At 35.2% G+C, this 27,825-nt stretch overlaps 1 long non-coding RNA gene across 1 annotated transcript; it reads right to left on the reverse strand.

Annotated features, from left to right (window-relative positions):
* Positions 1 to 3,736: 3,736 nt before the first annotated feature.
* On the reverse strand, positions 3,737 to 27,450 carry LOC144234660 (uncharacterized). Its single transcript, XR_013336031.1, has 4 exons — positions 27,362 to 27,450; positions 25,999 to 26,080; positions 10,336 to 10,465; positions 3,737 to 5,074 (listed from the first exon to the last, which is right to left on the reverse strand). It is a non-coding gene; the product is annotated as an uncharacterized LOC144234660 (long non-coding RNA).
* Positions 27,451 to 27,825: the final 375 nt, after the last annotated feature.

Raw genomic sequence — 27,825 nt, forward strand, 5'->3', positions numbered from 1 at the left:
CACACACATTTTAGCAAATCTTCTAAGGGTTAGTTATAATCTTCTCTTTAACCAAGGAAAAATTAATTGAATACAACAGGGTATTTTTTCTTTCTTCTCTTGTCTTTTTTGTAACTAGCCATATGGTCTCTGACTGCAATAATTTCAATATTCACTAACAAATTTTTTTTTTTTACCACAACACTGGTAAGATCATTACAAAATTTATTTTGTAGTGAATTTATTTACTACTTCTATCATCTGGTTGCTATGCTTTATCATTTGAGAATGCACCTCAAATTTAGTCACTCATGATGCAATCATACATTTAACAATATTTACTTAGTATTACATAGTCATTAATCGTTGTGCCCAAATAAGCGTAAAACATACCCTCTTTGAGACTGGAATTGTGAACTTATTAAATAAATGCTGCTGGACATGCTAAATATATAACTAGAGGTTGCTAATGTGAATTCTCTAATAAAAATATAAGAAGAAGACATAAAGCTTAATTTGAAGGCAAATAAAGGATTGATATAGATTATGCATTTTTGATTCAGTCATATTTAAAAAATGATATAGCTTAGTATAAGAAAAAAGTATTTGAAGAATTTCTAGGATTCTTTAAAAGCAATTTTGTATGGCTTATGGAATAGGCAAGCAATTTAGCAAAAGAGACTTTTACTACTATAAACACTGCTCTGGGCTAATTCTGTCCTAAATCATCACAACATACAATTACAAGGACCTTCACAGATTAAAAAAACATTCAGACTGAATAGAACAGCACCTGGCATACATAATAGATTTGTTTCAAAGCATTAAAAATTGCATTTTGCTTCATTATTTAATCTTCTGCTGTGTTGGTTGGCTTTGATAAGTGAAAAATAGCCTTTCTGACAGCTAGAGTGTCAGGAAGAATTGAGACATGTAACAGAAACCACAACTTTTCCAAATGGACTACATTATAACTTATAAAACAGATGAACATTTCAAACCAAACCAAGACGTTCATCACAGAATAAGCTTAAACTCTTTCCAGTTCATTTGATACACATATTCCAAGAAAATGTTATAGTAACTCCTCATGGATTCATGTATTCTAAAGATAAGATCGCTGACTATTCTCAATACACTAGTTTATAATTCTTTACAATCTCTGACAAGATCGTTTCATGACTAAATTCTGTCCTCCACTTTATTAGTACCCCTTCTCTAAGGCTACTTTTTGAGATGCCCCAGAATTTCCTATATTGTGGGATCTTTCTTGCTATAGCATGTACTAAACCTAACTCTGTTGATTTTGTACATTCCCCTTAATCTCCAGTTGGTGGATATATACAGTTCATTAAGTGCAGATGTTTTGGGTTTTAGTCTTTACACATGCTAATAATGAAATTTGATATCAGAATTATACATCAGGTTATATTGTGGGTTCCACCTCATGTAATCTGAAAATAAAGACTTGATTTGGATTAACATTAGGTCTAGAATCAACAGCAGAATTTGTAGATTTTCTCTCTCGTGCATGACATTAATATGTCTCACCACTGACCTGCTACTTTTGGTGGCTGGAACTTTCCTTTCAAACTGTATTCTTTATTCTTTGTGTCCTTCATATTAAATAAATATTATGGCAGCATAAAATCTTTGGAAGACCTTCTCTATGTTTTAAAAAATTGATTTCTTTTGAAATTCTTTTAGTTTTAAAGAAAAGTTGAAAGATGTACAGAGTCCTTTATAGCCTACAAACAGATGTTCTCAATGTTAACATATTACATAATCATGGAACTTTTGTCAAAACTGGAACATTACCATTAGTGCATTGCTGTCAGCTGAACTATATACTTTACCAAGATTCCCACTATTGTCCTTTCACTGTTCCATAGTTCAATCCAGGATATCATATACACTTAGTCATCATGATTCTGTAGCCTCTTCTGTCCTATTGCAGCTTCTCCGTCTTGTTTCTTCTGGTTTTGACAAGTTTGAAGGATATTGGTCAGGTATTTAGAATATCCCCTCAATTGGGTTTGTCTGATTTTTTTTCATGAAACCTAAATCAATATGGCTGATACCTGGTGATGCCAACCTTGATCACTTGATTAAAGCAGTGTTCGCCAGCTTTCTTCACTTTACTATTTTCCCTTTCATATACTCTATCATTTGGAAGTAAGTTATTAAGCTCAACCCACAATCAAAAACAGGAGACTTGGACTTCTCCTCTTGAGAAGGGGAAAGTGATGACACATAATAATTAGAATTTTTCTCTAAGGAAGATTTTTTCTTTATTCAGTGTCATGTTGGTTTCATGTATGTTTATTTCATAATGTGAGTTATAATCCAATGCTATATTATTTAAAATTATACTCAAATATTTTGTGCTTGTCCATTGAGAGTGCTTTTAGGTGACCCCTGTGTTATTCTATTCCTTCCTCTTTATCCCTTCACCTTGTACTTCCTTAACTCTCTGGCATTATGAGGTATTCCAGACTCTTGTATTCTTCCTACCCAGGCCCTAGAATTAGCTATTTCTTCAAAGACACCTGGTTCCTTTTAATGGGAAATGCTTTTTGAAAACAAAATCTGAAAATCAGATTCCTATATTTTGATAGCTTTCATAGTATATATTCTACTCTTCACATATAGAATCTAAATAATAATAAAATTACATTTCAAAGCCATTCTTACCTCTAGAATACCATCATATGAAAGTTAATTACATGAGGCACATTCAGAGAATAGAAAATCAATGTTGTTATTGGGGGTGACAGCGGTGATATTTGGGTCTGGTGGCAGCTACTGACTTTCCAGTTGTGTGATCAGTATGTTTCTGGAAGTTGTTCCTAGTAGGATCTGGTTTCTCTAGCTCTTAAATGACTTTGTAAAATGCCTGTTAGTAAACCTGTAATAATCTTTTCATCCTTAAAATAGCTGCAGAATTCTATTGTCTGAAACTAAGAATGTTAACCCATACACCCACTGTGGGAGATCAAGTGCCAAATACAGGTCACCAAGTCACGACAGATACTGCATCCTAAAGTGACATCCAATCACTCTATAAAGCCACGCTGTGAAGAAGATCAAATTTAGAATAAGTATCCAGCATACTCATCCAGCCGTAATTAAAAAGACTTCTCAATTTCATCATCTTTAATCATGGATTTGAGCCGTCAATGTAAGTTCACTGTGAAGTATACCACTTTTCAGGGGTATACATATTAGATAGCAAACTTGCACACATGAAACATTTGTACCTTCAAACCTTATACAAGCAATGTCTTTATGATTTTTGACTCAGTGTTATAGGACTTACCTGACATTATGGAAATATTGATTAAATTAATTAGTGTTATTTTGTGGTGAGCATCTAAAGTAATATGGTCATATAATTTCCAAATGGTTAGATATTTAGTTTCTACTGAAGTCCCAAAACAATTCCAGAGATATTTTCAATAGCAGAAGATATTCTTGCTAAAGTATACATGAAATTGGTGAAAAGCCTTTGGTTTCTCTTTTATAATTTTCCTGTTTGAGACATTTTAACACTGTAATATGCCCCAGTCTTCACTTTGTAGGATCTACCAGATGGTAAATTCACTTTTCAAAGACTCTTATTCTGAAGCATGGGATGGTATGCTCGTTCTTTCTTTCTTTCTTTCTTTCTTTCTTTCTTTCTTTCTTTCTTTCTTTCTTTCTTTCTTTCTTTAGGCTACATACCCAACACATAGCCCAATGTGGGTCTCAAACACATAACCCTGAGCTCAAGACCTGAGCTGAGATCAAGAGCCTCTGATACTTAACTGACTGAGCCACCCAGGCACCCTTAGACTGTTCTTAAAGGCTGAACATGTGAGTTATTAAGAAAATTATTTCCATAAGGAAATATCTTATAGCCTGCCTCCAAAGTCTTCAACACTGAACCTCTTTCTTAGGTGCAAGGAGGATTAATAAGCAGCAATGTGTATACCATATATACCCACGTCACTGTGTCATTTTTGCTATCAATAACATTCTGGATCCTAGGAGCATAAGAATGTAAGGATGGTAGACCAGGATGGTGTTCCATGGGATGGTGAGGGGTCTTGTACTCTGGGGAGGGGACCATATTCTGGCATCAAGTGCAGGAACTGTTGTATCACTGAAGCGGTAGAGTAAAATCTGCTCTCCCATTTTGCAAAAAATGCAAACAGGTTCTAGTAGCTTTTGTGTACCTTATGGAATGTATTATCCTCATCAATAGCTACATTTCAAATATCAAAGGCTGTATTAATAAAATAGTTCACTTTAAAAATCAGAGGCTAATATCAGTTTTCCATTTTCAGCTGTAATAAATTACAACAAAATTAGTGACTTAAATAAAAGATATCTTACAGTTTTGTTCATCAGATATCCAAACTGGATATCACTGGGCTAAAATCAAGGGGTGGGCAGGAGTGTTTCTTTCTGGAGGCTCTAGAGGAGAATTTACTTCCTTTCCTTTTCCACTTTCTAGAGACTACCTATATTCCTTAGCTCATTCATGGTTTCCCTCCCCATTTATAAAGCCAGTAACATAGTGTCTCTGACCCTGTTTCCATTTTCATAGCTCTCTTGTTATCAACCTGGGAAAATTCTCCACTTTTAAAGATTCATGTGGTTCGTTTGGGCTCACCTGGATAATCTAGGCTAAGCTCTCCATATCAACTTAATTACATCTGCAAAATCCCATTTACAGATTCTGGGGATTAGGGAATGAACAGCTTAGAAGAAGCATTATGCTACCTATCACACCATATTTAGTTGTATTTGTAATAGTAGTCCTATTTAATCTCCATATTATATTATTCTCCAGGAATATACAAGCCTTTTACTAACCAATCTGAAGAACTGAACGGGACTGAACGAGACTATTATGCCTGTGACTTTTAAGCCTTTGGTGATTAAATCATTTATACTTCCGCAAGAATGATGACAGTGATGCCAATGGTGATGATGATGACGACTTGGCTGGAATTGGCTCCTCCACTGACTTCCAGTTGTTTCTTCATCCCATATCAATTATAGGCTAGGAAACCATGTTGGAATATCCATTTTGTTATATTTTCAGGAACTGGAAAAATGATCAGACATTAGAGACAAGGATCCAAATTTCTTTTATTTAAAAAAAAAATTTTTTTAATGTTTTATTTATTTCTAGGAGAGAGAGAGAGAGAGACAGCGTGAGCAGGGGAGGGTCAGAGAGAGAGGGAGTCACAGACTGAAACAGGCTCTAGGCTCTGAGCTGACAGGCAGCACAGAGCCCGACGTGGGGCCTGAACCCACGAACCGCGAGATCATGATCTAAGCAAAAGTCGGACGCTTAACCGACTAAGCCACCCAGGTGCCCCAAGGATCCAAATTTCTTATTCCCGCAAGTGCCTACTCTAATTTGCACCTCACAATATTTAGGTTTCTAATAACTATAGTTGGCTTGGAGTCAAGATAATTTTCTCAAAATCTTTATTTTTATGTTTCCTTCGCTAACTTCTCTGTGGGAAATGTGAGCAGTGTAAAGGACCCAATGTCCCCTATAATTAAGGTGGACCATACGATTGATAAATGAAGCCAATTATGTGATTTTTTGAGAGGTATTGACCTTTTCATGGTTGTTATTCAAGTCAAAACAGAATTATTTGTCAATCTTTGAATTGCTTTGGTTTTACAAATAGAAAAGCTTAGTTGTCTTTCATTTTAATTCTTAGGAATCCATTGACTGTCAGAGTCCTCTGCATGCCATACCATTCCCTATGTCCTGACTACTGAGAGTAGGCTGAGGACTATCATGATGACCACACACACCTCAGTTCTGAAGAAAGTGAGCTCTTATAGCTAAAGATACTTCTGATTACAATTAATAGAAATCCCCATTGGATTAAAAGCTCTACTATCATCATTTCTAGTAGAGAGAGAACAGTGACAGAGCAAGTTTCAAAGATTATTATCCTCCTGTCATCATTTTATTCCATATGTATATATCTCTATATACATACATGTACATATATATCCATATCTATTTCTGTCTATCTATCTATCTATCTATCTATCTATCTATCTATCTATCTATCTATCACTTTCCTAGAGAAAGAGAAAGAATTGTTAAAGCCTCTGAGCCTGGAAAGAATAGAGCTTGGGCTTGGTGAAAAAACCATATAGGACAAAAGAAATAAAATATCTCTGTCTCTGCAGACTTACAAGCTGCCCCTCTATATTATATTATTTATAAGCTTCCAAGGCCACAGAACATGTGTTAGACTTTGGATAAGATTCACATTACCTATTAGTTATAGTAAAGGCCAAAGGGATTTGCTTTTTGAATTAATAAAGTGCATGGATTCTGTAGCATCCATTTTGGTTTTTGACTGGCCATTTTTATTCTTATTCTTATATCTTGAACTATGTTCAAGAATGATGTGTTTATTTCATAGCTAGGTTTTAAGAATGTAACATATCTTTCTTTATTTGTTTAGTTCTCTTCACTCATTAGCCTGATGTCTGATATTGGGGTCATTTTTGCTCCACTTGTCCCAGAAGGTTTTCATGACAATAGCTCTGGCTTAGGGCATGTGCTCACTGAGACAGAGTGGCACTGAGATGAAAACATACTGATCTGAAGGTGACAACATCCATACTGAAGGATAGAACTGGGTGATGAAATGTTCAGCAAAAGTACTTTATTAGTGTCATTGAGGATAGAGATTGGAGGATAAGGAAGAAAAGTTAAGATATAGTGTCTAAAGGAATCAGGGTATTCTTTTTAAAAATTTATTTTTAATATTATTATTTTTTACCTTTTGATCTCCTTCACCCATTTCTCCCACCCCATAACCTCCTTCTGGCCATCACCAGTCATCTGTTCTCTATATCTATAAGCTTGTTTGTTTGTTGTTTATTTCCACATATAAGAGATATCAAATGGTATTTGTCTTTCTCTGTCTGACTTACATCATTATGTATAGTGTCCTCAAGGCCCATCTATGTTGTCATAAATGGGAAGATTTCATTCTTTTTTTATGGCTGAATAATAATCCATTATATGTGTATATGTACACATATACACATATGAACATGTGTACATATATGCTATATATAAAAAACAATTAAAAATAACAATATGTTCTAATATTTCTTTATTATCTCTCAAAAAATTTTCAAAGATTATCTTGGAGTGTCCTTAATATTTTTCAAGATCAGATTATTTTGGTCCCATATAGATTCTATTATTGTTGAAATACTAACTTCACCCCTTTAAAAATTATTTAAGTATTTTAGTTCAAACTTCAATTCATAATTATTTTAACATTTTTGTTTTTTATGATTTTCCTGACTAACTTTAAAAAGCAGTTGAATTGTTCTTATATCCCTAAGATTGACAGATTTATTTAAAAAGTATTTGTTCTTTACTTACTCCTGGATATAATTTTGATTTGCTAGTTTGTATTGTTTGAAACAACTTGTCGTCTTTCTGATTCTATTTTTTTTTTTTTTGATGAATAGAGTCTAACACATTGCATTCTTGTAACATAATTAATCTTTTTTAATGGTGGCTCAACTTTAGTAGCGTTATATGATATCAAATCCAATATTTAAGATATAAGCATCGAATATTGCATGCAAACCTGAGAACAGTTGACTAGTAATCTATATCACTGCCTTTCTCAACCTTCCCATAAAATACTACAGTAAGCAGAATGATCCACACAGGTGCACAAAACCCTAATTCCTATATTTATTTAGTTGCAAAGCAAAAATGACTTACCAATTGTAACTAGGGATAAAGACTGAAAATAGGAAGCGTCGCCTGGACTATCCAGGTGGGCCCAATCTAATCACCTGAGCCCTAAAACAAAGAATTTTCTCTAGTGAGAGGGAGAAGAGATGAGGCAGAAGGGGAAAAAAGAGATTCAAAATGTGGGAAAAACTCAATGTCCTATGGCTGGTTTGAAGATGAAAGGGGCAAAGTGAAAAGAAATGAAGGTGGTCTGAAGATACTGAAAGTCTCCCAGCTGACAGTCAGCAAGGAAATGAGGACCTCAGTTTCGTAAATGTACAGAACTGAATTCTGCCAACAATTTAAATAGACTGGCAATGGATTCTCTCTTAAAGCTTCCAAATATCAGTCCAGGCCAGTCAACTTTTTGATTTTACCCCTGTGAGCAGAGAAGTCAAACACACCAAATTTCTAACCTGCAAAACTGTGAGATAATAAATAGGAATCATTAAAAAAAAAAAGATTGATATTACCCAGTGCATTCAATGGAAAGAACTATAGTTAGCTTTCCAAACTATCATATTAAATGCAGAGTCTATTTACGTGTATGTGTATGTGCATGAAAATATACACATGACTAAGCATATATACCTATAGCAATGAAATAATTTTAAAAACTGCATCTTTGATGAAGAACCTCGAACACTGCACTTGTAAAATTCTCATTTTTTAAAAACATGTAAATTAGGAAAGTCTTATAAGTACTTTTTGAACGTGACCTTTTTATTCCCTCTGGATATTTCACTTCATCATGAGTGCCATTTGAATTAAATTCTGATTAAAGCTCAGTGAGAAAAGGATTGATGAATGGAGCAAATTGTTTATGTTTTTTAGTACAGAAGGAGCTGCAGTGGTAATTTCATACCGAAAAGTGGTAATTTAGTACCGAAAAGGATAGGGTTGAGAAAGTTACTGATCTTATACATCCTCTGACATAGCATCATTCAAGTTTTCCATCCTTTCCAAAGTAATGTTCTAACATTCATCAGAGAGAAGTAAAATATTTGTGAATTTAGCTGAGGGTGTATTTTGTTGAAGTCTTAGGTTCCAAAGTGGTTTTCTTGCCAATCTCAGCCCCATGACTATAAGCAGTAAGTAATTCCTTCAGGAGAAGCTCATGAAAGCCTTACATTTTATTCTTTACTTGAAGTAAACTGAGAGTTGAAATAGTCCTTCTATTATTTTCAATTGTTTAGAAATATCAGAAACAAAAAACCCGACCCTGAAATTTGATCTCTCCTAGATCTCAGGGAGCAGGTTCTTTTGTTTGCTAGCAACAATGTATCTTGCCTCTGCTGAGTAAAACAGACAAAAAGGATTTTATTGAAAGGTTATTGGAATGACTGAAAATTTAAAAGAAGTGAGCAAACATACTTTTACGTAGAGCCCTGAGACCCTAGCCACAGGAGCTCCTAGAGATTTTGTGTCGGCCTCTCTGAAAGCAAGACTGTGCTAAACACCTTCTTTGTATCTATCAGTTTAAAAATCCATTTCCCAAGAAAAGAAATCTGATTGCTCTGTACTGGAATTTTGCCCTTGTGTCCATCATCCTAAATTAGCAGAAAAAGTGAGGAGCCTGTAGTTAACCATAGTGCCAAGAGCATGATACCCTGTCAGATTGGGGATTTCCAAAACAGAGACAAAAATCATTATATACATTAAATATCAAGTCAAAAGTTTCCTCCTTGCTGTTTGTGTTTGTTGACATATAATATTATAAGAAAACTTTTTATATCCAAGTTTTTTCACCTTCCTGTTTCAAAGGCAATTTAATTTATCTTTTCTAATTTTTTTTCTTGAATGGTTTTTCAAATTTGGCTTAGTCTGACATTTGAAAACAATCAGCTTTTCATATAATAAGAACAATTTAAAGTTTGAAGGCTTTAAAACTTTTCTTTTTTATTAATTTCATATTTTATAATTATCTTTTGTTTTACTTTTTTAAGCTTATGTTTTATTTTGTTCAATTATTTCATACTTTAAATTGACTCTTACTTTTAAGGAACTCATTTGATTCTAGCCAGATAAATTTTTCTGGGAGTGTGCTATGGTGTTTCTTTGGAGTTTTGAAGTTCTCTTTATTTTTTTGTGATAGCTTGCAATTTCAACTCTGCTATTTTCTTTTCCCATTGGCTTTGAAATATCTTTTAAGGAGACTGAGTTAGGGGGAGGGTGTAAAGACTATTTTTTCATATTGCCTTTTAGTTAAAGCTTTGTTATGAGACAAAATGATCTAATATAATTTTTTATGTGTGGAATTTGAGATTTTCTTATTGGACTAATAAATAGAAAAACTTTACATATCTCATGGAGATTTGTTAAGAATTTGCTTTCCTTATTATTGGAAAATATTTCTTTTTTCTTTCAAATTTTTGTTTAAATTCTAGTTACTTAACATATATTATAATATTGGCTTCAGGAGTAGAATTTAGCAATTCATCACTTACCTAACACACCCAGTGCTCATCATAAGTGCCCTCTTAATACCCATCACCTGTTTAGCCCATCCCCTGCCCACCTCCCTCCAGCAACCCTGTTTTTCTCTATAGTTAAGAGTCTCTTACCCTAGGTGGCTCATTTGGTTGTGTGTCCGACTTTTCATTTTGGGTTAGATCATGATCCCAAGGTTGTGGAATTGAGTCCCACGTTGGGCTCCATACTATATGTGGAACCTGCTTAAGACTCCCTCTTTCTCTAAAAAAATAAGAAAAAAAAAGAATCTCTGATGGTTTACTTCCCTCTGTCTTTTTTCCCCCTACTCTTGTGTTCATCTGTTTTATTTCTTAAATTCCATATCTGAGTGAAATCATATGGTATTTGTCTTTCTCTGACTGACATAATTTGCTTAGGATAATACACTCTATCTCTAACCATGTCATTGCAAATGGCATTATTTCATTCTTTCTGATGGCAGAGTAATATATATATATAGAGAGAGAGAGAGAGACACCATATCCTCTTTATCTATTCATTAGTGGATAAGTATTTGGGCTCTTTCCATAATCTGGTTATTGTTCATAATGCTGCTATAAACATCAGGGTTCATGTGCTCCTTCAAATCAGTATTTTTGAATCCATTGGGTAGATACCTAGTAGTGCAATTGCTGGATCATAGGGTAACTCTATTTTTAACTTTTTGAAGAACCTCTATACTGTTTTCCAGAAAGACTTTACTAATTTGCATTCCTACCAATAGATTCATGCTTCTACATATTTCTTACTTGTGGATGTGCTTTTCAATGGCTATGAAGTCCAAGTCACTTTCTTAAATTAAAAGAAAAGTATTTAATGAGCAGAAATGATCACTCCTAGTGGTCTGTTAGTGCTAGGTTTATTTTAACAACATGGCGCCAATTATAATATAGTGCTGCTTCTTTTATATAATGATGGAGTCATTAAATTGATGACTTATCTTCTGTAAAATATGACTAAATTATAAATAACATCAATTGAGTCAGGCTTATTATTTGGATTATGCAAATCTCCCACATGCCTGATAATAGTTTCATCTCATATTTATTTAGTGATGCATATTGAGTTCAAAGGGATCTCTTCCCATGTTCTTTTTGGTACCATAGTATGTGTTTTTAATATTTCATATTTCTGAAATAAGATTCTATGTGTTAACATGTCTATCTCTCCAGAAAGATATAAACAATTTGAAAGCAACACTAATATGTTGAAGCTCTCAAAATCATAAATGCCAAATAAATCAAACCCTTCTTCCTAATTACAGTTCTGAAAGCAAAACATGATAACATGAAAGTCCAGCATATTACTTTTCTGACTGATTAAGTTGGTCAAGAACCTGTCCTGGTAATGAGAAACAAGTAGGCTTGCAGATACTTCCCAATCCCCCAATCAAGTTTATAGCACAGTCCTTTAGGAAAATGAAGACCTGCAGAACAAAAACACTTATCTAGGATTATGCAGTTATAAGCTGGTGCTTACAACAACGAAAACAAAAATGCAAAGAAAAGAGAAAGACTGAAACCCAGGATTTATAGCTTCTTAGCGGATTAGCTCCATCCAATGTACATCACTTAACAACCAGGCCAATGAACATCACTTAACAACCAGGTAACTCATTCTTTCACCCTGAGAAAAAATAGGTAAGGTGCAGGTCAAGAGGTTCTTTAGAGTGGAGATCACTATATAATAAAATAAGAAGTGTGGAGAAGCCTTTTCTCTGACTTCATGCAGTCTTTAAATATTGATATGTCACTCTGTTCGATACAACAGTCTACAAACTTTTTGCAAGGTACCACATAATTAAAAATTGGGGCTTTGCGGTCCACATGGTCCTTACTGCAACTACCCAGCTTTGTCGGGTAGCATGAAAGTATCCATAGGCAATATATAATAGATGAGCCTGGTTGTATTCCAATAGAACTTTATGTCTAAAAACAGGCAGTAGGCTAGATTTCTCCACTGGCCTTAGTCCACCAACCCATGTGCTTGAGTAATATTGATTCAGTTTACAAAAGTCTTTTATATATCTACACATCTTTATTTTACCTTGATAGGTGGCTTTAACAGAGAAATCTTCCAAAGGAAATGAAAGATTAACCTCAGTTTATAGAGCTATTGAAACAAGAACCACTTTTCCTTTTTTGCATTTCCTTGTGACTAGATCCCACATACTGAGAAATTTTATTGTTAGGGGCTGCTAGTTGAATCAGAGCCATCAATCCTCAATTAGTATGCTTTCATTTCAGAAGTGGCTTTTGAACAGAATATATATCAAAGAGGATTTAGTTTTCTGACTCCTTCTATTTCAATCCTACTGAAATGGTCATGGCTTGGTATTTTGGTGAATTACTTTAAAAATATTTGTTCAATAGAAGAATTCTTCTCAGCATTCTTTCCATGTGGTATCAGAGACATGCTGGCACTTCTTTGGTCAGACAATTAATTCTGCTTTTGTTTTGATTGACTCAAATGTGAAGTGACCCATGTGCTACAGGATCGATTTGTCCGAGGCAATTAACTCTACTTATCTCAGTGACCTCCAAAGCAGACTGCTTTTGCTTTCACAAACACTTAGTATCATGGGACACCTCAAAAGCAAAGTATAACCAGTCATTATGGAATTGATGAAAATGAATGCAAATATGTGACCCAAAGTCATTGTGTCTATCAGATGGGTGTAGAACTAACTGTTCATACAGTTTTAGATTTATTTCTCTGAAATAGAATTTAAGTGCATGATTCTATATCTCTGATGTCTATGTAAGTCACATGTGGTGTTTTCAAAAGAAAAAGAAGATGGCTATTTTTATCTGAGAAGTATTAATCACAAGCAAATTTGACATATTGTATCTAAACTAATGGTTCACAAACAGTTATCAGCATATGTTAGAATCACCTGAAGACTGCATCATTTCTGCCTTGCTGAGAAAAGAGATAATAAAATGTGTAGTTATACTGTGGTTTTGAAGATTAACTGAGACAATGTATATAAGCCCTTGCCATAATGACTGGCAAATAATGAGAGCTTAAAAAAGTTAACTTCATTGTGATGATAACTCCTAGTGCTGCAATTTACTGTTTTCTTAAAGTAAGAGAATAAAAAAATGGTTTAAAATTTTTTTTTATTTTTGAAATAAAAATAAATATTATTTATTTTTGAGAGACAGAATGAGATAGAGTGTGAGTGAGGGAGAGTGGCAGAGAGAGGGAGACACAGAATCAGAAGCAGGCTCTAGGCTCTGAGCTGTCAGCACAGAGCCCAATGCGGGGCTCGAACCCAGGAACTGTTAAATCATGACCTGAGCCAAAGTTGAACACTAAACCAACTGAGCCACCCAGGAACCCCTAAAAAATGTTTCAGTGTTCTTTTGTTTTTAAGAAAATGGTTTGTCATGAAAGCACTGAGCAAAATTACAAGCATAATATGACATAATTAATGGAATAATGACTAAATAGTCAAACAGTAACTTATTTTTATATTTTATAAGGAATTGTGTTCAGTTTGGAAGAGACAACTTAAACATTATAAAATAATAAAAATACCAGGCATTTTATATGTTCATCAATAAGTGAAAAATGGCTAAATTAGCAGTTGGTAGGCAGCTAAGGAGAAAAAGAAAATTCCTGTTAGTGGAGACTTTCTGCTTAGATAATATGGAGGAGTGTTAGCAGCTAGTACAAGAGAAGGCTTTGGTGAAAACAACTGTTTTCTAACTTGCTGGTTAGATGTGTAGTCACTGCCTAAGAGCAACTGAAATCCTTTTGCTTCCCTTCTGGACCAGCTGGCCATTATTCATAGGATTAATCTTCTAAGAATATAGTGATTTCTAAACTTAGATGATAATTCTAAATCTGCATGATATCTAGGAAAAATTATTTTAATTATTTTATTTTAGAACACTCAACTGATACAGATACCTGATGTTTTTTCCCCAATGTATACCAGAAGCAATTCTACACCAGGTCCAACTTATAAAAAAAAAAATCATAGGTGGGGCACCTGTGTGGCTCAGTCGGTTAAGCGTCCGACTTCGGCTCAGGTCATCGATCTCACGGCTTGTGGGTTCGAACCCCGTGTCAGGCTCTGTGCTGACAGCTAGCTCAGAGCCTGGAGCCTGCTTCACATTCTGTGTCTCCCTCTCTCTCTGACCCTCCCCTGTTCACGCTTTCTCTCTCTCTCTCTCAGAATTAAATAAAAACATTTAAAAAAAAAAACATAGGCAAGAACTCTTCCACAAGCAAATAACGTTGTGTATGCCAGCACGTCTGTCCTTAGTATATTTATAGAGAGATGAGACCAGATCTTCTGCAATTCTCTGGCTCTCCTATAATGAGAGCTTTTGTTTTTAATATTTTCAACTATGTTTGTCAGGAATAGATGTCTAAAATTTCCTTTTTCTCTGTTATCTTTGCCTTGTTGTTTCATTTTTAGATTATGCTGGCCTTATAAAGAACCAGAGAATATCTCTTCATTCTTCACTTTTGAAGAGTTTGTGTAAGATTCACTTTAGTTCTTTCTTTAACATCTAAAAAAATAAATTCACTTAGACCCAGAGAGTTCTTTGTAGGGAGGTTGTAGCTTGAATATTATGGATAATCCAGTACAGATATGTATTCTGTTATCTTCCTGTGAAGACTGTCATGCAGATAAACTGGCTGACTCCTACACTGTTGGTGGGAATGCAAACTGCTACAGCTGCTCTGGAAAACAGTGTGGAGGTTTCTCAAACATTTAACACTAGAACTCCCCTTTGACCCAGCAATAGCATGGCTAGGAATTTACCCAAGGGATACAGGGGTGCTGATGCATAGGGGCACATGTACCCCAATGTTCATAGCAGCACTTTCAACAATAACCAAAACATGGAAAGAGCCTAAGTGTCCATCAACTGACCAATGGATCAAGAAGATGTGGTTTATCTACATAATGGAATACTACATGGCAATGAGAAAGAATGAAATCTGGCCATGTGTAGCAACATGGGTGGAACCTGAGGGTGTTATGCTGAGTGAAATAAGTCAGGCAGAGAAGGACAGATACCATATGTTTGCACATATAGGAGGATAAGGAGGAACTTAAAGGAGAACCATGGGGAGAAGAAGGGGGAAAGTAGTGGGGAAAAGGGAGGGAGGTAACCCAGGAAAGACTCTTGAATGCTGAGAACAAACTGAGGGCTAATAGGGGTGGGGGTGGAGGGGGAGGGGCATGATGGGCATGGAGGAGGGTGCTTGTGGGGATGAGCACTGGATGTTATATGGAAACCAACTTGACAATAAACTATTTTAAAAAATAAAAAAATAAATCAATAAATAAAAAGATAAACTGGCTGAACTCATATTCTAAACTCTGTTCCTCCTATGGTGATCAGAAGCTAAATTTTCTGCTCCTTGTTTTAGTCTTCCAGTTACTGTTTTCTGCTGAGTACACTGGAACCTGGAATCTCCTCAAAGAATGTCTGTAACTCATATACAAAAGTGGGCAGAGTTTATATGCAAATTTTGTATCTCCTCTTCAGTAGCATTTTCTTTCTGGAATTTTCTCTCTCACTTTCTTGCCACTTCTGGAACCTACAAACACCACCATCTGGTTCCTCAGGCCAGTAAGATTACAGTTTCTATTGCTTTTCAACTTTCCCAGGCAGGCACACTACAGAGGGACTTCAGGCAAAAAGTAACATAATTGCAAATTGTACCAAATTTGTTACCCATTTTCAAGGTTAGACTGCCAGTTTCCTTCTGCTTATGGTCACTGCCCAGAACGTTCATAAAGTTGTACTTTTAAAAATATTTTGTCCAGGGGCACCTGGTGGCTCAGTCCTTCAGAGTCTAATTTCCACTCAGGTCATGATCTCACAGTGTGTGAGTTTGAGCCCTGCGTCAGGTTCTGTGCTGACGGCTCAGAGCCTGGAGCCTGCTTCGATTCTGGGTCTCCCTCTCTCCCTGCCCCTCCCCAGCTCACACTCTGTCACTCTCTGTCTCAAAAATAAATAAATATTTAAAAATTTGAAAGTATTTTGTCCAGAGGTTTTAATTTTTATCTGCAGGAAAGGTAAGTCTATTACTTGGTTAAGCATTCGACTCTTGGTCATGATCTCCTGGTTTGTGAGTTTGAGCCTCACATCAGGCTCTATGATGGCAGTGGGAGGAGGCTGCTTGGGATTCTGTCTCCTCTCTCTCTGCTCCTTCCCTGCTCATGCTCTCTCTCTCTCAAAAATAAATAAACACTAAAAAAAAAAAACCCTATAGTTTATTACAGCCATCAGCTAAGATTAAAAACTTTTTGGGGTGCCTGGGTGGCTCAGTCGGTTGAGCATCAGACTTTGGCTAGGGTCATGATCTCATAGTTTGTGGGTTTGAGCTCCCCTGTCGGGGTCTGTGCTGACAGCTCAGAGCCTGGAGTCTGCTTTGGATTCTGTGTCCCTGTCTCCCAGTCCCTCCCCTGCTCACACTCTGTCTCTCTCTCTCAAAAAATAAAATAAAGACATAAAAAAATAAAAATAAAAACTTTTTTATGAGCCTAGAAAATTCTAGGATACTTTTTCCTTTTTAAAATCAATTAATTTATTTAATAATTAATTTATATCCAGGTTAGTTAGCATATAGTGAAACATTGATTTTAGGAGTAGAGTCCTTAATGCCCTTTACCCATTTAGCCCACCCCCCACAACCCCTCCAGCACCCCTCTGTTTGTTCTCTTAGAATATTTTTAATAAATCCTTGAGGGTATCAAGAAAACCTTAATTGATAGAAATGTCTCTATCTCTTTGCATTTAGAATTGTAAGTAGTGCTTTTTTATAATTTTAAGAGCTATAATTTGAGGTAGAAAAAATAGCAAAGGCTCTTCAAACTTATGTAGGAGTGACTTGAGGCAGTAATTGTCACTACAGTAATACTTGCTATCTGTCGCCAGGACTTCTGACTACAAGCAATACTCATTGGGTTATTTTGTCATTATGTTAAAAGATAGTGTTAGAGAAGATATTCTCCCAAACCATTAAAATTCAATTGAATATATGCCTCAGAACTTGGCTCAAACAAAGCACTGAGGAGACAGGAAAGGAAAATTTCCAAAACAAAGCAGAAAATACTCAAGAGGCAATATTTTCATATTGAAAGAGCAATTCCAACCCCACTTTAGACTGATTATTTGTAACAGCCATTTTAGGAAAGTTTAACCTGGTTTGAGACTGCTAGAATTCACACTTAAGGGAGAAAAAGATCAAAATATCATTTAGCCTCCATTAAAATATGTCTGAAAATGAAATTATCAAAGACATTTATTACATGAGACTAAATTATGGCCTTCTAATATCATTATTTTTAAGTTAAATGTAATAAAATTAGAAAAATTTTGTTGGAATAACTTGAGAACTATATAAAAAATAACTAATTTTCATAAGGATAAGCATTTTAAATCTTGTAAGATATCTTCTGACACCAAGGGTATCCATAAATTGTCCTTTCTGCAACTATACAATGTGTTTCTGGTGGTACAGATAGACTAAAGTTATAATAATGGGTTTGTGAAGACAGTAATTGAAGAACTAGGCAAATGCTACAATTTGACAAATAAACTTATTTTACTTATTTTAACTGAAACTTATTTTAAAGATTAAGGCTTTTTTATATTTTAAGTAAACTCTAGGCCTGACATGGGGCTTAAACTCATGACCCTGAGATCAAGAGTTGCTTGGTCTATGAACAGAGTCAGCCAGGCACCCCCAAATTAAGGCTTTTATACAATAATAAGAAAAAAAATATTGGTACCACAAGAACAATAAATTTTGTTGCTAATCAGTAAAAAAATTGGAAAAAAATTTTCTGAAAGTATGAATGAGGAAAATGAAAAACTTCAATATAATAAGTAACTAATATAACATGCATTATGAAGGGGAGTAGTGATATAAACAATTTATATTGTTCATACTCATAGAATAAAATTTCTGTTTTATGATATATATTTTGATTACTAACCATCAGTATTCTCATCCATGAACTAGAGATGATGAAAATAGCACATGTCTCCTCATAACACTGGGGTAAAATTACATGCACTAATGTATGTAGAGTGTTTGCCTGGATGTCTGATACATAGTGAGATTTCAAAAGAATTACTTATATTTTTGTTTCATTGTTATTCTAATTTTTTATTATAATTAAGACTAGGCTGAGAATTCTCAACCAACGAAGACATTTTCAGTGCTCTGAAGAATAGAATCAGAAAAAAAAAACCTGATTACATTAAAATTCAACTAATTCCTTCTCTATACTTCAAATTATAGATAGTATATTATTTTTATCTTAATAGAAAACATCAGTTTATGCTAAGTGTCTTATCTAGAAGTTGGTATCTCCTTTTATTTTGGTTTAAAAGGATGACGGTACAGAGAAGCTGCAAAAATGGCTTTTTTGAGAAGGTTTCCAGTTTGAAATTGTGTGCTGTTTTGAAAAGAGGACCCAAAAACTCTTTCATCAGAGATTTATCTACATATCTATGTAGTCAGATGGCAAGGACTTAAAAATATTTTTCCTTAAATTTGAATAATAATAGCTTGAAACATAACTATGAATTTTAAGAAAGGAGCTTATTTTATTTTCAGATTATTATGTGCATTATTTGAGTATACACATTTTAGGTAAATAACAAATACACATTCTAATCAGATCCTCACAGTGAAGTAAGATTAGTAGTAATAATATTCACATCCTGGACATGAGAAAGCTGTAGAAAAGTCCTCACAGTTTATAAAGCGATAGAGCCACCACAACTCTTTCTGACTCATTGCATTAAAAAAAAAAAAAAAAACAACAGTTGCAGCATGGAACTATTTATAAAGTACAGTTATATTTTACAGTTAATTGTATTCCAAAAATGTATAATAAGTGTGTTATAGACATACACTGAAATCTACATTAGGAAACTGAAGTTGTATTTGAGTTGATATCATTGTGTAACCTAGGGAAACATCTTAACCATTGTGACCTTTTTTTTGCATCTTTTAGATCTTATAACTGAAAGTGATGTGAAATTGAAGATGATTCCCCGATAGAATAGACAACCTGTAATAGCATGTTGACTTTATTACCGGTGTTAAATGTGCAGCACATTTGTGGCCACAAATGAGTGTGTAAGTGTCCTCACTTCATCTTGATGACTTATGGTAATCAGACCATATTTAGGCTTAATAGATTAATAGCAATAACAAACTAAGAAAAAAAAGTGCATGTTTTCAGGCTAAACCTGCCCATTGTTTTCTTTTGAAATTAAGCTACACAATTTGAGGACTTACTAGTATGGTTATAATGCATAGAAAATTGCTACTAAAGTCTTGGGCTCTAAATTTTGATAGATCATGATTTGCAACCTGATCTTATAAGTAATCATTTGTCGGAGGCCGAATCCGGCAGGTCCAGGGGTCCCTGAAGGATGGACGGTGTCGGCGAGAGACAGTGAGAGAACCCCAGAGATTCTTTCTGATCACCAGGCAGGCATCTCTGCTCTGACTGGGGCTCAACTTTATTTTATAAGTATTTGGGGGACAGCACAGAAGTGGCATTTGCCTTAGACAATGATTTCTGATGACAAACTTCTTTGATATGTAAGAATTTCCTGGAAATCCAAAAAATCCTGCATAACCTTTATCACTAGTGATTGAGATACTTATCCTATGGGGAAAAAGGTATCTTTAGACAGTTTTTAGCATAAAAAGGGTGAAGTTACTTCTTTTAAGGTGGAAGTATCAAGAAAAACAGGTCTTCCAGGAAACACCTTTGCTCCCATAATGACAAAAGTAGTTCCTCAATAGGTTCCTTCACAGGGAGCAATCAGCATATACAAGGCCAGAAAATGCTCCACCAGAAACAATTGGGTGAGGGTAGATATCCGCCCTTAACTCTAAATTAAGCTCTTTGTCTCAGGGCCAGACTCAAGCCCCTTTTATTATGTTAAGTCTTGGATCTGCGAGGCCCATAGGAAGAGCCTTTTATCCACAATGTTTTCATCTACAATCTCTTTGGAAAAGGCAGGGACACGTCTTTCCTTATGAGGAATCTGTGTGGGGAATATCGGTCTGATCTGGAATATTGTGAGGCCTGGTCAATGCCAGCAGCCTCATTTCCAACATGAGCCAGTAGTAGCAGAAGGAGATACCAGTTTTCATTTCTCATGGCAGGAGCTGTGCAAACGCTACCATATCCTTGCTGTGACTGCCATCCAGAGAGGCCGGTGCGGCTCCCGGCAATCATTTAAATGTTGACAAGGTTTAAAACCTTGAAAAGCTCCAGTTCCCTCATTTGAAAAATTTTGATTCTATTCTCCTACTGTGTGAATGGAGATTACACAGGTTAAAAATAATCTGTCTCTAGTATAGAGTTAAAGGCTCAAAAAATTATAATTGTAGTGTCTTCCAATTGGATGGGGGCCCCCAAATATGGGGCGACCCTATCTGGTTGAAGCTGGCAGCACAGGCAGTGAAAGAATTCACCCAAGGCAGAACAAAGGAGATAGAAGCTTATTTAATAAGCCGCAAGGCAAGGGAGGGACAGCAAAGCAGACTACCAAGAGGCAGAGGTAAGGGCTGTAGTGAAAGGTGGAAGGTGAGGAGGTATGGGCATATGTGGAATTTTCCTTTTTTGGTAACTGTGTCCTACTGTAAGTAACCCATTGGTCGGTTAGGGCATACAGATATTTGGAGGTGGGTCACCTAATGGGTCTGTTTGTATTCAGCCAGTAGGTTACTGTGGGGCCAGCTACCTTACTCAGCTTTCCATTGTTCATGTTGATTGCCTATAAGTGGCCTTTACACTCACTTTTATTATTGTTGTCATGACCACTGTCATCATTGTCATCATCATCATTTAGTAAACATAATATTTATTTCTAGTCAGTCTTCTTAGTGGTCAAAGGAAGAAAGATTTCTGCAGTTAAAATAACAGATATTGTTTGGGAAACTATAACAAATTGATGAAGTGTGAAAATATTTTATGAAGTTTGTCTAAACTTTTCATTTATGTCTTCAGATAAGTATATCTGTTGCTAAAGGTCACTTATTCTGTGAAGCCAATACTAATTTCTCTCTTTGGAATCTCCAGTGGTGGTAAAGGTTTTTGCAAATATCTGAGATACTTGGCTTTGCACATAAATGTCTACATTTACATTTATAATACCCATATCTACATTTGTATTCCAGGTCTTTATCTATCTCTATCCCTATTTCTCTCTCTCTCCCTCTCTCTCTCTTTTAAATTGAGAGAGACAGAAAGTGTGAATGGGGGTGAGGAGAAGAGGAAGAGAGAGACTGACTCTCAACCAGGCTTCACGCTCAGCACAGAGCCTGACACAGGGCTCAATCCCATAACCCTGGGATTATGACCTGAGCCAAAATCAAGAGTTGGATGCTCAATGAACTGAGCTGCCCAGATACCCCTCAATCCCTATCTCAAAAATAGCATGATCAGGGTGTCTGGGTGGCTCATTTAATTAGGAGACTGACTCTTGATTTTGGCTCAGGTCATGATCTCATGGTTTGTTAGACTGAGCCCCATGTCTAGCTCTGTGATGACAGTGTTATTGGAGGACTTTTTTAAGGGTTAGGTAATTATTTAAATCTTTTCTTTCTTTTTTTTTAAATATTGAGTTTTGGTATCAGTGTACAAGAGAACAAATAAATTCTTACTTTAAAGAACTATCCTTTACATGTCAATGTAGATTATTATTTATGTGGGTTCACTTTTTAACATTTCAATATTAAAATTCTTTTCCTTTCATTCACTTAGCTAATTTAAACAAAACTGACTGTAACAAAAGGCTAATCATGTGTAAATATATTGTTTAGAATCAACATGTGTTTGAATGATATGGCTCAAAATCACAGGCAGTTAACTCATAGAGTCACTTGTAATTAATTGTAAAATCACATCAAAAAATACATTAAAAATAATTCCTAAGAAGTTATTGTGGTTTTACGAATAAAAGTTTGACTTCATTAAAAAAGAATTGAATTCTAGAAAAAGTGCTTTGACATGCTAAACACATTATATAATCTTAAAGAACCAATTTTAAATTCTTCCTTTCTGAAGCTGGATAAAACACAGTGCTTTAAAGTGCTTTGGAAGGGGCGCCTGGGTGGCTTAGTCGGTTAAGCGTCCGACTTTCGCTTGGGTCATGATCTCGCGGTTCGTGGGTTCGAGCCCCGCATCGGGCTCTGTGCTGACTGCCAGCTCAGAGCCTGGAGCCTGTTTCAGCCTGTGACTCCCTCTCTCTCTGACCCTCCCCTGCTCACGCTGTCTCTCTCTCTCTCTCTCCTAGAAATAAATAAAAAATAAAAAAAATAAAAAAATAAAGTGCTTTGGAAGAATTTACACAGAGATTACCCCTCTCCAGCCAATCATTCAACATGCAATTTTATGTGGAACTGGTTGTACCCCACTTTTGCCTCCTCTATCACCAGGTTTAATATTGACTAAAGGGATAACTGCAAGCCACAGACTAGAAATTAAATTCTAGGTCCTAGGATTCAAGTTGGGAAGTGAAATTTCAAATTACAGAAACGTAAATAGTTCTGGAGAGTTTTATAAGTATATAATTGAAAGCAGCTTTTTGTATTTTATAAAACCATAGGAAGTAAAGAAGGGAAAAGATAAGCTGCTAAAGAAAAGAAATGATCTTCTACAGATACGGATTCTGTGCCAAATACTAAAGTACTACACATGAAAATTAAAGAAGGGGAGTTTAAGAGATTTTCTCTATGGGCACACTAATTAAGCGGTAAATTTGTCAAATAAGACAAAATTATAGTATTTGAAAGTAAAAACAGTAAATTCCTCATTAGAGAATATAATACACAAATAACCTAAATCAAAGAAGAGAGCCCTGATAGACAACTTAAAAGACAGGATAGCATAGTCTGGAGAAAGTTAAATCTAGAGTTTTCATTGGTTCATCTAAGTTTTTTTTTTTTTTTAAGTTAAACTACAGTTGCACAATGAATAGCTTTTGGAGAAAAATTATATATTTTAGGGGAGCCTGGATGGCTTAGTCAGTTGAGGGTCTGACTTCGGCTCAAGTCATGATCTCACAGTCTGTGGGTTCCAGCCCTGCATTGGGCTCTGTGCTGACAGATCAGAACCTGAAGCCTGCTTCTGATTCTGTGTCTCCCTCTCCTCTGCCCCTTCCCTGCTCATTCTCTCTCTCTCTCAAAAATAAATAAACGTTAAAAAATTATAGATTTTAGTGATGACATAGATTTAAATGAACTTATTTTTCTGAACATAACAATTGTGGCAAAGTTGATAGTTCTTTACCACAGAATATTTGTTGACTCTAACCAGAGAAAATGTGCTTAGTGCTTATGGCCTTTAGTATTCTTTTAAAGATTATAACTGTAATCTTTAGAGATTGGTGATTATGAAGTAGAAACTTAATTACTTAAAAAATTTTAATGTTTATTTTTTTAAAGAGAGAGAGACAGAGCATGAGTGAGTGAGGGCAGAGAGAGAGGGAGACACAGAATTCGAAGCAGGCTTTAGGCTCTGAGCTGTCTGCAGAGAGCCCAAAGCAGGACCTCAAACTCATGAACTGCAAGATCATGACCTGAGCCAAAGTTGACACTTAACCCACTGATCCACCTAGGCACCCCAGTGAAGTAGAAACTTAAAATAAAAATCTAAAATATACCTAGATATTTTACTTCTTCAAAAAAGAAGATCCAAATACAATCCTATGCATACTTATTTATTAATAAGCCGGTTAATGACTTTATACATTTTAACATCTGTATTTGTCAAAATAGGCTAGACAATGATTCAGTAACAAATAAACCTCAAACTTTCAGTGGCCTGATACTCCATTTTATATCAGTTATGAAACGGCCAGTATGAATTGTCCAGGGCAACTTTCTTTCAGTGATTCAGGAAACTGCACAGAGAAGCAGGTGGAGTAGCTTGATATTTAGTTAAGTCCTGAATATTTCTACCATACAATTAGGTTCTGAAAGCCACTTTGAAGAAGAGAAAATTTATTGTTGCTAATCTTGAAAGCTTGAATATACATACACTAATTTATGTATCTAGTCAATGAGGTTATTGAATGCTTACTATGTGTTAGCTGACGTAAAAATGTTGGGGCTCCTGAGTGAATGATCAAGAAAGAATTCTTGAGACATCTTTGGTGCAAAAAAAGTGGTTTTCTTAAAGCACAGGGGTTGTGAAGAATGGCTGATTATACACTTTCAAGCTGGGAGGGGTTAGGGATGGATAATGTAAGTCTCTAAGGAATTTGAAAGCAAGGACCTGGAGGGGCTAGCTGTTGTTAGGATAAGGATATTTACTACCATCCAGTAAAACCTTAATCATGAGACCCTTCAAATATATATCAGTGGGCCATATACTTGGAGGATAATTGCTAACACATATCTTGGGAAACTAGAGATAAAGGAAGTTTCCAAAGGAATTTTTTTTATGTGAAAGGAGACTTACAGGATCTTAGAGGTCAGGCTAATGTTAAGCTAAGGTTGCCTTTTGCCCTTAGTAAAGTATTAACATCAAGACAGCTAAGCTTCTTGGGGAAGGTCATCCTGCCTGTCTCAAGGACAGTCAGTGAGCTGTAAGTTGTAAGGAAATTTAATTTTATTCTTTTTCCTTTGTTCTTCACATCATTAGCCATTGGGCTAGCACATAAAATGTTAAGCAAAACAGACTTTTTATGTTCTAAAGAATCTTACAGTATGACGTATTTTTGGTGGGAAAAAGGGTGAGAGAATATTGAGCAAAGAATCACCTAAAAATATAACTTCAAATTACAATAAATATTGTTTAATAATGATGGTGATCTCTATAAACATACAGAAGGGTTTCTATTCAAGCCAGTGGAAAAGATTAGGAAAATATAGATATATCTAAAATATTAAGAATGAATATGAAATGTCTGTTACCCTGAAGGAACAGAATGTACTAATGTCCTGAGGGAAATTTGAATAAGGCTCCTTTAAGTAACTGAAGCAAAAATCAGATCATGAAGTGCCATGTTAAAGATGGTACATATTAAAGAGCAGTAGCCAACACTTTAATTGTATGTGCATGTGTGTGTGTTTAAGATTGTCCTGGCTCCCATGTAGTGAATTGTATTCAAAGTCAGGAGGCAAGTGCAAGCAAGAGATGATGATAGATTTGACTAGGGTGATGACTATGGGAAATGGAACTGTGGTGTCTGCTGAGAAGAGAAAGGAAAAACAGAAAGGTCACAATTGTAAATATTACATTTGTCATAATATAGTTGAGTAGAACAACCAGTAATTAGAGAATGTATGAAAATACTGAGACATGTGCATCTACCTGGGGGAGGGGTATGTAATCTGAAACTGTTTCCACCCATTCTTGACAACAGGACAATTCAAGTTTTAAGTAGTTCTCTTGACTTAGTTTATTTTACTATCTGTGACCCACTAACTTGGGTATCTTTGTGGATTCACTTGGTAATTTCTCTTACCATTAAATGATTAATGATTAAAGTTTACTCCTGCCCTCCACTGTGTGCTGGTGTGATAGACTGATTATAAAAATGGCCCCAAATTTTCACTCACCCACCAATCTACCCTAACAAATCTACACTCTTTGCATTGTGAATTTTTAGTTCTTTATTTCAACTGATGTATTCTTTTTTTTTTTTTTTTTCCCCTGGAATCTAGACTGGCCTTGTAACTTGTTTTACTTAATAGACTATTAAGAAAGGATGCTGTGTGCCAATTCTGAGACTCACCATTAAGAGGTCTTGCATGACTTATTCCACTTTTTCTCTGGCTCTCCTGCTTTCATCCTGAGGCCAAGCCTGCTTATCTTTCCTAAGGAGATGTGTCAAGTAGAATCAAGTTAGTTCAGTTTTTGTAGCTGAAAGTCCACGTGTGACTCCACCCAAGATCAGCGGAACTAAATAGTTAGACAACAGATCACAGATGCATGGATGGCCTCTCCTGAACTCAACTCAATCAGCAGAGGTGCCCACCTGCTAAGATACAGACATGTGAGTAAAAATAATAGTCTATTGCCATGGAAGTCTTTTGAGCATTTATTTTACAGTACTATGGTGACCCATAGATAACTGAGATAGTAATTATTCCCAGCAATATTAGAGATTTATGAGCATGTTATGCCTTTAATAGCAAGGTCTATATATTATGCTGCCATTTTTACTCCTCAAAACATCTTAGGATGTCAGCTATAGAACAGATAGTCTAAAATATTAGTGGCTAATTATTTGATTTAACAATAGAAACATCTCAAACTTTTCCAAAATTTCAAGAATTAAAATTATTTACTCAATATTCTGATGTTTTCTGTTTCATAGTGCCTAGAATGGGCTTCTAAAATGTTTAATGAAAGAATAAATTATGAGTGAATAGACTTACACAAAGTGACTGCATTATAGTATAATTGTGTACATTAATATATCCTGTGTATAGTATAATTGCATACATCACTGTATCTTTCACTTTCCCTGTTTGTAATTGATACTTGGAAATTTCTTTGAAATAAATAAATGAAACAATAAACATTGATATGTTCTGTGGACTGAATTATGTCCCCAAATTCATATTTTGACGCCCTAATCCCCAATATAACTGTATTTGGAGATCAGGCTTTTAGGAAATGATGAAGATTAAATGAAGTCATAAGGGTGGGATCCTAATCTAAAAGGATAGGTGGCTTATAAGAAGAGAAAGAAAGATCTCTTTCTCCATTTTCCCACACTGAGGAAAGGACATGTGTAGAAACAGCAGGAAGGTGGTTTTCTAAAGCTAGAGAGGCTTCACCAGAAATCAAACGTGTTGAACCTTGTTCTTAGACTTCCTAGCCTTTGGAACTGAGATAAAATAAAATTCTACTGTGTAAACCAACCACTCTATGGTATTTTATTATGGCTGTCCAAGTAGACTAACGCAATATGAAAGAACAAATGAAAACAATCATTTGACTGTCAAATCTACATGCATGAAATACAGTGTTGAAAGCTAAAGAACACTGATAATAATCTTATGAATGGGAGTAAAATGTGTTAAGAGAAAATAAACTAGATTAGTTTTTAGCTGACTGTGAATAGGACTGACATATGTAACTTTACTTACTTGGTTCTGTAAGGCACTATCCTGTACATTGCCTTCAGAATCATGATGGCATCACAATCACATTTTACTTCAGGTCTGCTTAAGAAAGGAGATTGGAAACAACCTGATGGAGGGAAAATAAATGATTTATGGAAGAATAAAAAGATTTTGGTCCCTTCCTGTTGCTTCTGGATCTCTCTCTTAACTCTATTTTGAACCAAATTCATTTATTCTGGGGTTGTTGGGGTTTTTTTTTTTTTTTTGGTCCCTATTTACCTTAGTCTTCTTATTGTATGGAAAGTCTGCCCACTGCTCTATAGATAAGAGTTTGTATGAATACATTTCAAGTTTATGGACATTGAAAGCAATTAGCAAGTTTGTGGCACAAAATAATCATCCAACATGGAATAGTTTCATCTCTCTTCTCCTATATACTTAGTATATCTTTTTCAAAAACTAATATTTTATGAAATAGTCAATACTAT

Source organism: Crocuta crocuta, unplaced genomic scaffold, assembly GCF_008692635.1.
Source record: "Crocuta crocuta isolate KB4526 unplaced genomic scaffold, BGI_CrCroc_1.0 scaffold115, whole genome shotgun sequence".
Taxonomy (NCBI): domain Eukaryota; kingdom Metazoa; phylum Chordata; class Mammalia; order Carnivora; family Hyaenidae; genus Crocuta; species Crocuta crocuta.